Genomic DNA, 10,903 nt, shown 5'->3' on the forward strand with positions numbered 1-10,903 from the left:
ATGTTATCGGGAAATGTCTGTGTGATGGGTGGGGGGGGCAGGAGATGAGAGGGATAAGTTTTATTCCATGTTTGAAATTCAGTAGAAAATAGGTAAAGGCTAAAACTCAAAAGCCAGCAGCCTAAGGATGGTGGAAACTGCCAAAAGAGTTGAAAGTGGTCACCTCTAGGGAGTGTAAATTGTGACCGAGGAGGGACGGGACAGGAGCCCGCTGTTTCTCATTATAAGCCTTATAGGATGATTTGTCTTTTTAAACTATGTCTATGTGTTACTTTTATAAAAATAAAATTGAATTTCTGGCTGCTGTGTGGAGAATAGATTGGAGGAGGACAAGAATGGCAGCAGGGAAACCCATTAAATTGTCCAGCAGAGAGATGATGATGTCCAGGACTGACATGGCAGGAATTGAAGAGAAGAGGACAGGATGCATTTGCAAAGTTTCGGAGACAGAGTCCACAGGACTTCCTGAAGGACTGAATATAGGCAGTGAAAAAAATGAGAGGAACCAAATGTAATTTCTAGGCACGTGGCTGGAGCGACTTGGTGCAGGCAGGGTAGAGAACAGGGTGAGACCTGCGAGCCCCAGGGGTTCAACATCCAAGGAGGTCCTGGAGCTTGGGGCCATGCAGGTGCAGGTGGGGCCCTGAGAGCGGGGCCCCAGGAAGGCTGTGCTGGCGCCACCCTCATCTCAGCCTCGACGTGGCAGGTTCTGGTGCTATTTACTTACATGGAGAAATTAGTGGCAAAAGCATAGGGGTCACAGTGGAGGACAGAAATTAAAAACATTTTATTTTGGACAAGTCATGATTGAGTCATCTATTCGTGGTCTAGTAAAGTTGTCAAGCGGTTCAAGTCTGCAGTTGGGGGTAGTCACAAGTGAGAGAGAAATTCGGATGTCTCAGCATAGAGATGGTGCTTAAAGCCATGTTTGGGATGGGGGAACCCAGAAGGAATTGTGTGAAAGTACAGGAGGGGCCAGGTTGCAGACATTCAGTCATGTAACAAGGAAGGGCAGAGGGACCAGCAGGGTAGACAGAGAGGGAGCTGCCGGGCAGGTAGAAGGGAACCTGGGAGAGGCTGGTTTTCCAGAAACCAAGAAGAGAGCCTTTGCAGAGGACACTGTCCTGAATGCCTCACACCCACAACCTTCACAGAAATGGTGCTGTGAAGAGGCCAGAATGCTTTTTGTCCTCTGTCTTGCCTCAGGCCAGCCCCTTGTGTGACCACCTGGGACTCCATATTGCCCATGCTCTTCCCCGCCTGTGCTGTTGTTTTATTCACTGTCCATTCTGCTCCCTCCCACCCCCAGGCCACCACCGCCCCTGAAGCCTGCGCCTCTCCCTGCTTCCCAGGACCTCACAAGTCAGGCAGTGATTCTGGTCTTGCCCCTCACGGCTTTCCAGGGACTGGGCTTGAGCCATTCTTTTTTTTAACGATCTGATATCGCAACAAAATCTGAGTTCTGTTTGCAAGGCCGAAGTTGGGATGGTGGTAGCGGGGCCAGGGTAGGATTCCCCACCCCTACTGGGTCTACATGGTATTCCTTGGAATCACCCCTTAGATTTGCCTAGCATTTCACAATTTACTTAGTGCTTTTAACTTGTGCATTATCTCATCTGGTTTCAGCACCACCCTCTAAGCAGTGTGGACTCTTGCTATCCCCTTTTATAGATGGGGAAACAGGTTCCCAGAGTTGAGGTACTTGCCTGGTTTTGTGTTTATAGTTGGGACAGAGACAGGTCCTAGCACTCAAGTCGAGGTCTTCTGATGCAAAACTCTGCCCCTTTATTCCTCTTCCATGAATTCCCAATTGTCTGTCGTTTACATGTCACCCTCACAACTGCCACATCCATGTGTCTCCTTTGCTATTGTCTACTTAATATTTTCAAAGTGAAAGTTTTTCATTAAATAAATGTACCTTAAAAGGAAGCTTGATAAAGCCCCAGGTTTGATGTTCTGGTACACATGCAAATTTAAAATGAGCACAAAACTGTTAAAAATATTTATTTGGGAAAAGAACTCATGCTCTGGCCCCTGGCTGGGTCCAAGTCCCAGCTCTGATGTGGTAGCATGTGCAGCTGTCTCCATCCAGATGCCCCCGGACCTCACATTCCAGGGTGCAGCAGTCCCCCTCCCAAGCTTTGCCTGATGGCTGTTCTCCAACCATTCTCTTAACAACTGTTTCTGAAGCTTCCAGTGCCAGGAATGGTGCTAGGCACAGTGGATACAAGGGTGATTAGGACAAATGCTGTTACCCAGAGGAACCCACACTCCCCTGTGATACTTCCTGCTCTGGGCCCTGTCAGATAAAAAATCCTACCTGCCCAAGTCTGAATTCTGGTCCCAAGCCCACTGGCCAGACCTCCAGGCAAGCCCACTGAGCCTCCATGGGAGGTGAGGGGCCTAAACAGTTCCTCTCCTATGCGGTGCAGCCTCATTAGAGCATAGAATCATCCACTTTGGAGAAAAGTATACCCAAGATGGGCCAATGAAGAGCTTGCTGGTGACTGTCTTACTATATGAACAAGGTGGAAAGCAATGCCAGGAGGGCCAGGGAGGAGAGCAATGAGGTAGTAAAAGTCCCAGAGGCACTTACTAGCTATGTGACCTTAGGCAAGTTTCTTAGCCTCTTTGAGCCTCAGCCTCTACCAGTATAAAATGGGCATATGGGCTTCCCTGGTGGCGCAGTGGTTGAGAGTCCGCCTGCTGATGCAGGGGACGTGGGTTCGTGCCCCGGTCCGGGAAGATCCCACATGCCGCGGAGCGGCTGGGCCCGTGAGCCATGGCCGCTGAGCCTGTGCGTCCGGAGCCTGAGCTCCGCAGCGGGAGAGGCCACAACAGTGAGAGGCCCGCGTACCGCAAAAAAAAAAAAAGGGGCCTAGTACTATGACTCCGTCCCCTGGTTGTTGTGAGGATTCACTGAGTTTAGTACTTAGAAATGCTTAGCACAGAAACTATCAGCCATCAGTGGTCGCAGGTCAGATGTGACAGACCAGGGAGGAGACCTGGGCCACCTGACCCTGTGTCAAGTGCTCAGGCCATCAGGCCTGCCACCTTCTCTTTCTCTATACTTTAATATTCCCTATGTGTGGACGAGGTGCAACAATACAAGGACAAGCGCATTGGCCTCTGCAGTGCTCTCTGGGAGGGGTCCAGAGCCCCTTCTTTCCCTCAGGACTCCTCTGCGGTGTAGTAACTTGTGCCCAGATTCACCACCTGCTAGGATCCAGGTCCGTCTGTTCACAAGGACCAGATGGGCCCCAGGCTCCTCCTGTGAGCTGAGTGTCTGGTCCATGGAAGCAAGAAAGGTCACCTCCATGTGTGAGCAGGACCCCTCTCTCTATAAACTCATCTGTCAGTAAACAATGAGTTTTGCCACCTCTCGCTCAAGAACCCAGACCAATGTATGCTCAACTCTTTCCAGTCAGAGTTGTTTCCACAAGCCGTTGGCTTCTGTGGGGAACATTTGGTTTAAAAGGAAATGGGGGCCTTCCCTGGTGGCGCCGTGGTTGAGAGTCCGCCTGCCAATGCAGGGGACACGGGTTCGTGCCCCGGTCCGGGAAGATCCCACATGCTGCGGAGCGGCTGGGCCTGTGAGCCATGGCCGCTGAGCCTGCACGTCCGGAGCCTGTGCTCCACAATGGGAGAGGCCACAGCAGTGAGAGGCCCGCGTACCGCAAAACAAAAGGAAATGGAATTTCCCCTTCAATATTTTTCTTGGATGAAAAGTCTGTGATTGGAATCAGGGCATGAAAAATCATGCCCTGGTGGTTATTTGTATTAGTGGCTTTTGACTTTGCAGGGACACCTGGAGCACAAAGGGGCCAGCCTCTCCCACCTAATAACACATCCCACCCCTACAGCTCAGGCAGGTCCTGGCCGGCTGCCCCAGAGCATCCTGGTGCCTCAGAGCCCTATGCTGTCTGGTCAGGAGCTTGGCTAGCTCATCTTTGCAAGAACCTGCTCCGTGGTCTCTCCTCACGTCATTGTCCCGCAAGCCCGTGCTTTGGTCCAGCCTCCTTCCACTCCACAGCGTGATGAGACATGCCCACACACACATGTGCACACACACAGCACGTGCTTGCTTCTCTGCCTGTGATAAACCATCCCAGGTAAGTACTAATTTTTATACGTGGTAAGAAGGAAAAAAATTGTTCATTGCCTGGACCGCAAGGTACCAAAACCCAGGGGAGCCCCAGTGAAAGAAACGGAGATGGGGCCTGGAAACGCAAGAGTAAAGTAAAGTGAGACCACACTCAGGGAGTCCTTGAGGGAGACGCAGTGAGAAATAGCGCAGCAGAGGAAGCAGAAATGTCACCTTGTGGGCTTGTGTGTCTATCCTGCCCTGGGGGCAGCCACACGTCTGGGTGTCCCTCACACCTAGCACAGGTCCAGGCACAAACAGGCACTCAGGAAATGTTTGTTGATGATGGAAGGAAGGAAGACACCAGAGGAGCAGGAAGACAGCTTCCCCTCAGAGACTGGGTGCCACTTTACTTAACTTGGGTCAGTATCTGCAGAACAGTGTTGGCTGAGCGGGACGGAAGCTCTAAGGATCAGGGTCATCTGCACCCAGAGAAGGAGCTGATCCGAGGACTGGGCGGGGCGGGGCTGATCTCACAGCTCTCCCAGGCTTGCTCGTGAGGCAGGAGGGCAGGTGTGCAGATGAGGCAAGGTGCACAGGACAACTGCACCTGCCTGCCATCTGAATGGAGCCCACCCCGACCGCAGCCACGTCGGGGAGACATCGAGAATCCCATGCCTCCCATAGCACACGATGGCCATGCTCAGGAGCCTGGGATTTGCATCCTGGAGAGGGGGCCAGAAGCCAGTGGACAGATGGAGAAGTTTAACCTCTGGGCCTGGGCGAGGAGTGCTACCCATGTGTCTGAGGGGCGGCTGCCAACATTCCTGCCGGGTGCTGTTGCCTTCCTCCCAGAGCCCTGAGCCTGAGCTCCTGCCTCCAGGGCACAGCAGCTAGCGGCCATCAGTGGGGGATGCTTCTGACCCACTGCCATGAGCACAAGGACTATGGACTCAGCTCCAGGGCCCTGGAAATCAGGCCGGTGTTTGTGCGAGGCGAGAGCACCTGCAGAGAGCCGCGAGAAGGGAATCCTCTCCCTGGTCCTAGTCCTGCCGGCTCAGTTTCCCTCCGGTCTTGAGGGGTGATGCCTCCAAGAGTCTGCTGACTGTGGGCAGAGATCGATAGCCAATGAATCCAGCCCAGAGGTGAAGAATCGTTTCTCCACAGAGGCTCCTGCCTCCTAGGAATGTCTGAGTCCCAAGTGCAGCTGTAAACTAGCCATAATTTAGCCCAGTTTTTCCTGCTTCCTGCTATTTTATGTAAAGAATCTTTCCACCTTGTAAAGAAAACAACACCTTGCATTGTTTAAGAATTGTGTTTGGCAACAGAAATCTAGAAAACAGTGACTTAAACCCAATTGGGGTTTTAGTTACCTAGTTAGTTTCACTTACAAAAGGACTCTGGAAATAATTAACCCCAGGCTTTTTCAGCAGCTCCACGAAGCCATTTTGGGAGCCAGGCTCCTTCTGGCCCTCAGCCTTGCTGCCTCCAAGTGTGGCCCTGGTCCTCACATCTGCAAGCTGACTCTGGAGCTCCAGCCATCCCAGCTGAGTTCCAGGCAGGAAGATGAAAAAGGGCAAGGGCAAAACATGTGTTATCAATCTACTGTGTTTTAAATAACTTTTTCTGGAGGCTCCATCTGACAATTTTCTTGAACATCTTGTATTCCAGAACTATATCACATGACCATTCCATCCACAAGGCAGGCTGCTTTTTTTTTTTTTTCCTGGGCGCATTGCTATTCCAACAAAATGGGATTTCTGATAATAAAGACGCAGGGAAGAAAGGCCATGGAGTGGGCACCTGGCGGTCTCCACCACACAGCTCTGTGTTTGCCCTTGTCTCAGCCAACTCATTGAAGGCTCTGGGAAATGGATTAGAGAGAGGTGGAGGAGGAAGAGAGAAGGAGAAGAGAAGGGAAAGGGGCAGAGCCCACAACCAGAGCCCAGAGCCGACGCCCAGGTGTGTGTGCGTGTGCGCTAGGGTGGCAACAGACACAGTTTGCCCAGCACACAGGATGTTGAGTGTTAAAACCAGGACAGTCCTAGGCAAAGAGGGACAGCTGGTCACCTTGAATGTGCACACATATATGTGTGTGTGAACCGGGTGTTGTTAGACTAGAGATCCCAGCCCAGTGCTCCTTAAGAGCTCCTTAAGATGTTGTCCAAGGACCCCTGGAGGCTCTCAAGACCTTTTATGGGATCTGTGAGGTCGGGCTATTTTTCCAGCAGATTAAAGTGCTATTTGCCTATTTCACTCTTTCTCTCACAGGTATACAGAGGAGCTTTCCAGAGGTTATATTATCTGTGATACTGCAACAGATTGGATGCAAAAGCAGATATGAGAATCCAACCGTCTTCTATTCTGTTAGAAAGAGAGACACCAGACACCAAAGAGATTTTCAACAAATGTAAAAGAATGCCACTTTTCTCAAAATTTCTTCACAAATTTACTTCTGTTTTCAAGAATAGAGTCATTTTCCTTAAAAATATGTTATGTTAACATATAATGATTTATTACAGTTATTTTTAAATGAATGAATGATTTTTTAATTCCTTGGTCTTAATTTCTAATATGATAAATATTGATAACCATAACCTACACTTTAAAAAAGATTTTTGGCATCTTCAATAATTGTTAAGAGTGTGAAGGGGTCCTGAGACAGAAGAGTTGGAAACCTGTTGTCCTAGACGAGACTAGTAAGGTTCTCCTGGGAATTAAGTAGGGAGGGAACAGGATGAAGGCTGGACCTCGAGGCCCTGGTGTCAGAAGGCAGCAGCTCCGGGAGCCTCCACAGGAATAAATGTCCTAGTGCAGTGCTGCTCAAGATGTGCTCCACAGATAGGGGCCCGGCTGAGAAGTATTCACCATTAGTCACTGTAAGTACAGAAATCGAGGGAAGCTTCTAGAAACTTCCATAACAATTTGATAGAGTAGCTTTACGTCTATTGAAACTAATAATAGGAAAAGCTGGGCTTGTATTTTGTAGGTCCTCTCTCTTTCATTTTATTTTTCCAGAAATTTATTTTTACTGTACTTGGCAAAAGTATTCCATGATGCATTGGAAATTTTCAAAATATGGCCCTTTCATGCCTGAGATGAATCTTAAAGGATAAATACTGATTATCCAAGCAAAAAAGGGGACAAAGTATTCCATAGAAAATTTTGTACTTCAAGGGCAAACTGTGCATGGTTGAGAGCACACATTTCCTGCCTACCTGATTGTAGCCTTTCACTGAGCTATTTTACAATTTTATATACTGTAGATAACTAATAGTAATACAAAATAATTTCTGCCTATAGACACGCAAAACTCCTGTCATGCAACTGGCTTCCTCCCTCACTGCGGCTGAGGACGGTTTAGCCTCCATTTATTCATTCGTTGCCATATTCCTACTCTAATTATGTCTGTTCTTTGGATTTCCCTTTGAACTTGTTGTAACATCTCACTGGTATCCTCATTAGTGAGTTACATAAAATCATTATTAAGTGTTCATTAAAAAGTAATATGGTCCTTCACATTATTCACAAACACAGGGTTTGCAAAGCTCTGCTCTTGGACCCCACCATTGATGTGATTCAATTGCCTTCTGGAAGTCACTTCCATTATCATCCTCCTGTCTGAAAAAGTCTGTACTCTCTCCTCTGTCTACTTTGTCTAGCTTACAGCTGTTCTTTCTTTCTAGTTTGGGCTTCCTCATTATCTTGTTTGTGAGGTAGAAAGGAGCCTGAGAGAGAGAGACAGAGAGAGAGAAAGAGAGAGAGAATGAAACCAATAGGAGATTGAATAGATGGGGGCAGGGGGTCCATGTGCACAGTCCATGTGCACTTTCGTGTATGTATAGCTGGAGATAACTGCGTCCTGCCCAGCAATCACTACATACCTATTTTGGTTTTGTGAGCAAAACCACACCTCTGTGAGCTCCTGGCTTAAGGCTTGTCCTTGGAAGTCATCCTCAAGATCTCCATGCCAGAACCCAATCCCAGCCTCAGTTGCTAAGCCCCTGGCAGAAGAAGACCTTTGTCAAGAGGACCTGGATGCTGGGGGAGGGTGTCATAAACCCGACCTCAGCGGCAGAGGAGTGCAGTTCAAGGACCAGTGACTCTGACACTTGAGGAAGCCAAAATGCTGGTCCCAGCCACCACCTGCCACCCTGAGGGCAGGAAGGGGTGTCTGAGGTGCCTGTCAGCAACCCTTCTTCCCACGTCAGCTGCTAATAGAGCAACAGGCTGATTGTCTCCAGTTCCCTGTCATCTTCTTGATGGCTCTTTTGGGAGTAAGGTGGCCAAGGGACAGCACACGAGTGATGCAGACTCTCTACCAGAAATCCAAATCTTTTTCTTGTAACAGTTTCACTGAGGTATAGTTTACATACCATAAAATTCACTTGGTTTAAAGATACAATTTGGTTAACTTTCAGAAAATGTATAGAGTTGTGCTACCATCACCACAATCTAATTTTAAAACCTTTCCATCACCCCAAAAAGTAACCTTGTGCCCGTTTGCAGGCACTCCCTATGCTCGAGGCAACCATTGCTCTACTTTCTGTCTATAGATTTGCTATTTCTGGACATTTCATATAAATGGAATCGTAAAATACACATAATGTTTTTGGGTTTCATCCATCACAGCATGTATCAGTACTTCATTCCTTTTTATAGCCAACTTGTACTCAATTGTATGGATATGTCATATTTTGTTTATCCATTCACCAATTGACAGCCGTTTGGTTGTTTCCACCTTTTGGCTATCAAGGTCGCTAGGAACCTTTTTGTACAAGTCTTTGCATGGATTTACATTTTCATTTCTATTGGGTGAATACATAGGAGCGGAATTTCTGGGTCACATGGTAAATTTATGTTTAGCTTTTTGAGAAAGTATCAAATTGTTTTCCAAAGTACCTGTACCATTTTCCATTCCCACTAGCAATGTAGGAGAGTTACAGTTGCTCCACATCCTTGTCAACACTTGTTGTTGTCTGCCCTTTTGATTATAGGCATTTGTGGGTTGGGAATTTGAATCTTGAGCCACATGAAGTGAGGGCAGGCCACAGCTGTGGCTGACCCATCCTTGGCAGTGCACCGAGAAAGCTGCCTCTCATCCTGCATCAGGTCCTTGGATTCCTACCTTTCTTGAGGCCTGATTATTCTGCTCCCTTTGGGGTCTGTATATTACCCCCATGTCTTTTCAATACAATGTTTTTTACAAAAACTTAAGTGAGATTGCATGGGGTTCTGTCACTTGCACCAACACCCATTTGAATTTCATACTTCCCATGGTGCCCCGTTCCTGACCCTAGCTGGAGCTGACATCGCCTATTGGAATAAGACCAGCAGGCATCAGGTGGGTCAGGATTTGTTCTTAGTGCAGACAACACAGGGAAATGCCTTCAGCAATAAGGAGGATGGTGCCATCTCCCAGCTCTCCAGGCACCTGGGTGACAAGCAGCACATTCATTCAGGCTGCAGCTCACCTTTCCAGACCTGCCACAGGCTCACGTGAGTTAAAGTTAGAGTCTCGCCAGAGGATCACATCAAGCAGTGAGAAGGGCCAAATTTTTGAGAAATTTAATGAAGATGGAGGGTATCAGAAAATGTGTCCTCGTTCACTTTGAGAACATCTCCTGGGTGACCAAAGTTGGTTCTATGAAAGCATAGAGAGCTCTGTGACCTGGGGTGAGTCACCCGACCTCTCCGAGCTGTAGTCTGCAGGACCGTTGTGAGGATTCGTGATAAGGAGAGCACCAGAATGGTATCTGGTTGGTTGCTCATGGTTGACACTTTCCCCAACATTGGCATTATGCCAACGTTTACTGAGGGGAAGTGAGATAAAACAGCCTTGCCCCAATCTTTTGCTTTGGGGGAGGCACTTCGGCATCATGGTTAAGAAAGTAAACTTCCATGCCAGACATAGCAAGCAAGTCATACTGTGCCTGCTGTGTTCGGTTAGGCAAGTCACCGCATCTCACTCAGCTTCAGTCTTTCCGGCCCTAAAGTGACACCCATGACAGTGCTTCACTCATTTCAGTGTGTTGGGAGGTCACATCAGACAGTGAAGAGGGAGCCCTGAGCCTGGATCCTGGTGCCTAAGAAGCATTCACCAGCATTGATAATTTTCGTAGCTGCTGTTCCTTGCATTTCTCTGAACTTTCCCAGGGGCTGGGAGCTGCCCTCACTGCTGCTGATGTGGAGCTGCCTCGGGGAGAAGCCTGTGCTCTGTCTGGGGTGGGCATGGGGACCAGGAGCCCATAAGGGGAAGCTTGAAGGCCCAGAGCCGCCCCCACTGCCCCCGTCAGGTCTCTGGCCATGAGATCCTGCTGCCACCCCCAGCTGGAAGGCTCCCAGCAGGCCAGCCCCTCATCCTGCCAAGGACACTGCTGACCCCAGCCCAGATCAGACGTGTGCTGTGTCACCTGAGCTCTCCAGCCCCTCCTGGCCCAGGACAACAGGTGGATGTGCTCAGTAACTTGAATCTACCTTCTGAGAGCCTGAGAGATTGAGAGCGGGCAGGCAACTCTTTCCTCAGACAACCACATGGGCAATAAACAAGTTTTCAAGGAGACCATGCCCAGCTCAAGCTTCTGCAGGGCCGGATGTCATGCTGGGGGTTGTCCAGGACCTTGGCTTATCATAACAACTATGACATCAGCAAAACCCGGCCTCATTTGTGAACACTCCATGGATGGGTGTGGATCCTGGACCACTGTCTTTCCGTGCTCTTTCCCATTTCTCCATGTCTATAGCCGGTGGGGGAATGAATCATAAGAGCAGAGGCACTGCAGTCAGACCAGGCCTTGAGCCCCAGGATCTTGATCTTGA

Source organism: Neophocaena asiaeorientalis, unplaced genomic scaffold (assembly GCF_003031525.2).
Source record: "Neophocaena asiaeorientalis asiaeorientalis breed wild unplaced genomic scaffold, Neophocaena_asiaeorientalis_V1.1 scaffold437, whole genome shotgun sequence".
Classification (NCBI taxonomy): domain Eukaryota; kingdom Metazoa; phylum Chordata; class Mammalia; order Artiodactyla; family Phocoenidae; genus Neophocaena; species Neophocaena asiaeorientalis.